The following is a 6,000-nucleotide window of genomic DNA, read 5'->3' on the forward strand; positions in this document are numbered from 1 at the left end:
GAAAGGTCTCTTGTGATTTCCCCCATCCAAACAAACACAGAGTGGCCCACATTTGGGTTGCCATCTTTTAACAGCAGCACAGTACTGTGAGGTCTGTGCGTCGGTAGGTGCATCCATTGGAATCAATCCTTGCCCGGTGTCATCCTACTTCTAGAGTCTGCCGATCCAATCTCTCTCTGCACCTTCTTGTCCCGTGCTCAGCCATCTACTGGTGTGCATTTGCTAGGTTCGGGTTCTCCCTACAGCACTGGTGCAATTTACCAGGGTCTGATGTGTCATCTTCAGATTCTCCCTACAGCACTGGTGCAGTTTATCACGGTCTGATGTGTCATTCTCATCTCCGCTAGTAAGACTCTCCTCGCCTCCTGTTCCCTACTCCTTTAAATCATCTGTTACATCTTCTCGTCGCCTCAACCCTCCCCATGCTCCGCTTTGTTCCTTTTACCGTCTCTTCCTTAGGCCCTGCTACATACATTTTATTTCTCTCTGAAACCCTTGCGGCCGCCTCTATTCCAGATCCTCTGCTCAACCTCTCCTTCTATCTCACTTCTTCCGAGCACCTTCGATCATTTCCTGCTTCTCCTCTGCTCATCTGAGCTCCTCCCCCTTCCTCACAGCTCTTCTAAGCGCATTTCGCTTCTCCACAACTCTTTAGAGAAGCTCCTCCTCCTGCTTTGCTCCTCTGAGCATCTTCTGCTTTTCCAAAGCCCATCCAAGAACCTACACCTTTCCCCCACCTCAGCTAACTACCTCCTTTTTCTCCTTAGCTCCTCAATGCACCATCTCCTGCACTGCTCTGAGCACCTTCTGCTTATCTCCTTTGAGCATCTACGTCTCCACAGCTACTCAGAGCACCTACTATGTCTCCTCGTCGCCTCTGAGCACCTCATCCCTCTTCTTGGCTACTTTGACCAATTCCCCCTGTCTCCAGTCTCTTGGGCCTTTCTCTCCCCAAACCCATGGGTCTACTCTCCCCCAGAGCCCAGTGTCTACCCTACACCTGCCTCCTGGTTCTTCTCTTCCCAGCCACCCATCTCCTCCTTACCCAAGCCTCTTGGCCACTCATACAGCCACCTGTGTCCTGCGTCAGCTGCACTCTCTGACAGTGGTCTCCAGTTATGCTCCTTCCGCAGACTCCTGCAGCCTTCTGCCACATTACATGGCCTTGAACCCAACGTTCAGCCTCTCTCTGGCTAAAATGAACTGAAGTGTGCGTCCAGGAGTGCTCTGTGAGTGCTGTTTGACACAGTTTGGTAGCGGCTCCTTTCACCTCCAGGCTCGTTTGGATTGAAATTGACTTTGGAGGCCTACAAGTATCTAATTTGGAAGTTACGTTTACTGAATTTGGCAACGCCCCTAACACCAGAAACACTACTTAAGGAGCAGGCCTGCACGTGTATGCGCGTGTGCCTCCATGTGTGCTCCTTGAGTGCTGTTTGGCACAGTGTGGTAGCAGACTCCTTTCACCTTCAGGCTCGTGTGGATTGAAATTGACTTTAGAGGTATAACAGAAGACAGCTGAGACAAGCATTTGTGCTTTATAACTGTACGTGTGGATACTGTTACTGACAGTTTCCTGACTTCTATTTATCTAGGCCTACAAGTATCTAATTTGGAAGTTACAAGTTTACTGAATTTGGCCACGCCCCTCGACACCGGTAACAGTACTTAAGGAACTGGCCGTGTGCATCTGCACGCGCACATCCCGGAGTGCTCTGTGAGTGCTGTTTGGCTGTTCCGCGGGTTTGTGGCTTGGGTACAGGCCGCTAAGTTAACAGTTGTATAAAGCCTGTGAAACTGCTTTTGGCCCTTGAAGGCTAACACAACATCAGGATGAGAAAGAAAGTGAGGGTGGCCGCCGATGTTATTACGGCTCCGTTGATTTTCTCGAATCGTAGAGACAGTACGTCATGTGCTGTAGCCCTCCCCTCACCGGTTAATGTGGGACATTTGGGGTTACTGACTAATGACAATAGTTCCCCCCATGGGCCGATTGTGGGTAACCGAAATGACAACAGGAGTGATATCTCCAATGCCCCCACAAGGAATGAGTCAGCAATGGGAGACCTTATTAAGTCCATAATCTTGCAGGGAAATTAGAAAATAGTGCTTGAGGAAGGGTGGGGTCAGAGGGCACCCAAAATGAATAGGGACCTCCACTCTCAGTGTGCCTTAGGTGACAATACTGAGGGGAGGGCACCCCTGGACATAATTGACCCTAAACCACAATACAATTCCATCACCACGTACCCCAAACAACAGGACAGTCGGGCTGAACTAAACTTGCAGGAGGGAGGGGGTCCTTTCCAACGTGCCCAATTTCGGTCAGGAACTATTCGACTTACTCTAATCTAAGGGACCTCAGGGAAATTGGATGGATAACTTAAATACCAGAGGCCAGCCACACTCTGATTAAACTACAAAATAAGACGCATATTGAACAAGAGATAGTGATTTCCCTACACAAGGACTATGCTGGGTACAATCAGATCCTCCAACCGGGTAAGACTTTTGAAAGAACCAAGTTTAATGTTAAACTACATGTTTGATAAAGGAGGCCCGGACTCCCTGGATAGGAATAGAGTCCTGTCATTGTTAAATGAAATACCAGCCCTTCGACTAATTACATCTAAGGACATTAAATTGATGGACCTTATTCACTTAGTCAGAATTGAACTTGTGCGGCGTGTTATCCCTTCTAGGGTGGTGTATGGGGCATTATTGAATGAAGTACACAACTTTCATAAAGTGGGCTATGACCTACGTCCCTTTAATATACAGCAGCTAGAGGAACAGGGAAGGCGGGGATGAGAGGGGCTTGACCCACAGACTGGGAATGAAGCGAGAAGTAGGCAGGGTGACTCAGACAAGGGAACTAGTGGCATGGGGAGTGAGGAGCCAAATTGGCGTTGGCTAGTATTAACCATTAGAGTGGCCACCTCCCAACTCAAAGAGCTGAAGGTAATCTTTAGCGTAGACTCTGATTTGTTTCTAATATCGTGGAATATTGGAGGTTTTTCCACATTATGCTTAAATACATCCCTTACAAGAAACTTGGCTGACGGGTCCCCTGGTGTTTGATCGATATGAGATAGCAATAGGGGCCTAGGGGATGCCAGGCAGGGGGATTACTTATAGCAGTTCGAAATGGAATGGTTATTAAGATCATGAATCACTTTAACTTATGTAAGGGGGCCCTAGCGGTGGTTAAAACAATCGACAAGAGAGACTATTTTAGCCAAGTTTTGTTGATAAACATATACTGGAATCCATGCGGTAACTTGGTGCGCACGATTCAGATCTTGAATTAAAAAAAATGGAAGATTGGCTCATTACAAGTCCAGGGGTGCAGGTGATCGTTCTTGGGGATTTTAACTCGGATTGTTCTGAACCTCAATCTGTGATTGTGAGCAACAATTAAGGTGTTCTTGGACAGTAGACCCAGACTTATGCAATCAGGAGAGGGGGCTGAATTTGGACCTGATGGTCTGCGGTGCCAGACGTAAAGTGATCCAAGGCCAGACATGGCGTATAAACCTGGAGGGTTGGGGGTTGCACATGTTAAGTGTAACCATGGAAGATCAATCTAAGCCCCCGGCAACTTGGTTTGGAAGAAACTCTTCATCCATTGTTGACTATATATTTTTTTCTAAGGCTCTGTTCCATCACATTATCACCTTTGAAATCCTTCCGACCGAGTATAGCTATCACGGTATGTTATTAATGACTTTGCATTGGAAAAAGACCCGAACACCCGGCGATATTTATAGATCAATGGTCACGACAAATCAGCAATCTAATGGACTAAGATGGAATAGAGGAACTGTTTATAAATTGAATATGCTGATTTTGAAGGATTTTGAGAGTTCCCCTCTTGAAACTAAGCTGTCGACATATGCCTCCACCTCCTTTAATGACTACCTCATGTCTGTAATAATTGTGAAAGGAATGAACATACAATTGCAAGTAAAATCTCACGTTCACAAATTTGATCCCCAAGTACAAAGCATGAAAAGGCATAATCGTAAACAGATAAGACAGGTAAAAAAGAGCCCCGGAAGGGGGAGTAGACAAATTGAACTCTATTAAAAGGTTAAAGCAAAAACGGAAGAATTAGATACAATTCTATCGAGAAAGAAAACTGTTTAAAATGAATAGCGAGGCTATGTTGGCTGATTTGAAGGAGGGGAGCTCCTGAAACTTGTGGTCGCTAATTAATGATCTTGATATGAGACAACAAACTGTACAAACGAATCCTACACCTGAAGACTTGTGGTCTGGTCATTTTAAAGAGCTGTATAATCTAAGAGCGGTCTCAAGATGTAAAAACTCTGAAATTAATGCTCTCCTGATTCACAATGTGTTGCTTCTCTGTTATGGGGCCACATGTAGAATGGTGTGTACCTAACAAACATTCTACACTTGTTTCAGTTGGGATTTAGCAAATCCATGGGAACAGACTGTGGGGGCTATTATTGAGTGGCCTACAGCAATGGGCCTGGAGAGACTGCTTGACATCAATATATGTAGCGTCCATGGATTTGTCAATGGCTTTTGACCTGGTGGATCGGTCAAAACTATTGGCAAAATTAAATAAATTAGGACGTCCCGTGGTTAATGAGCATATTAACCCATCTTCATGAGGACTCTATAATTCAAGTAAGATTATAAATGCGGGACTAATGACCAAGCCGATTGCAACTCCGAATGGGCTTAGACAGGAATGCAGATTGCCTCCCTGGCTATTTAATATCTATGTTTCCGATGTGGGAGGAACACTTCCTAAAGCGGTGTTTGTTCCCCCAAAAATTGTTAACTTAAAAATCTTGTGGGCAGCATACACTGATAATTTTATATTATTTGATCAAACACCATTTGGTCTACAAAGACTAATGAAAACCTTTAACCAGTATATTTTGGAAAAAAATTTACGAATAAATTTCCAGAAGACAGTGATTTTATAAATGAGCAAATCTAGAAAGAAAAGTAATTTTGTGTGGCATATTGATCAAACTAAACCCCAACTAAAAAAGAGCATGGCATACTTAGGATATCTGACTATCCCTCATCCAATAAAGAGCTTCTATAGAAATGATTTAAGGGAGAAATCGTCTAGATTAGCAGCTAAGACTTTAAAGGTGAATAAGAAATATGGAACATTTTCGGCTTTACCTGTAATAAAACTTTACATTGCCAAAGTAATACCGAGGTTGATTTACGGACTGGAATTTTTCACTGAATGGCTAATTTCGGATTTAGGTACTTATGAGGTCATGATTTGGAGGAAGGTCTTCTATCGTTGCCCTAAGTGTTCCACATTTGCAGCGATTCGCTATGAACTCAGCTTCAGTCCCTTATAAGCCAAGTGGAGTGGAGACAGCTGGCACTTCTCCGAATATTTTATGCTAACCCAGAACAAAAAGTATATACTACCTTAGGGAAAGAGGGAAGGGATTACTCCTCAAAGGAAGGTTTTATATCAGTATATCACTCATATTATATACGTATTTTAGAAAAAATTGGTTGGGCACTAGATGTTTTGATTAAAAACCCAAATTATGTGACAAAGAAAAGCCAAAGATTGTATTGGGCCATCACTACTGATGATGTAATCAGTACTAGCCTATATGGTCAGATTGTATCCTGCCAGAAAGAACCAGATACGCCGGAAATATATTTGACTGGCTTTCCTGACAAGAGAGCGAGAAATGATTGTATGCGTTTTAGACTTAATGTACTGTTAACTAATGAAATTATTTGCGTAAGGAATGGAATGCATGCCAAAATAGGTTTTTGTAAAGACTACTATGAGAAAGAAACCTTGCTACACCTAACAATTCAGCACTTAGGAGCCAGCGGATTGAATACTTCTCTAAGTCTGTAAGAAACCCCAGCTGGGTGTTGCTGGACAATCTCTGGTTGGACGTAATGCCTGGTAAAACAGTACCACTGAAATGAACAGTTTGAAGGTTTCTAAAGAATGTTTGTAAACTATATAAT

This window comes from Ambystoma mexicanum, chromosome 4p (genome assembly GCF_040938575.1).
Source record: "Ambystoma mexicanum isolate Mex_15411 chromosome 4p, UKY_AmexF1_1, whole genome shotgun sequence".
Classification (NCBI taxonomy): domain Eukaryota; kingdom Metazoa; phylum Chordata; class Amphibia; order Caudata; family Ambystomatidae; genus Ambystoma; species Ambystoma mexicanum.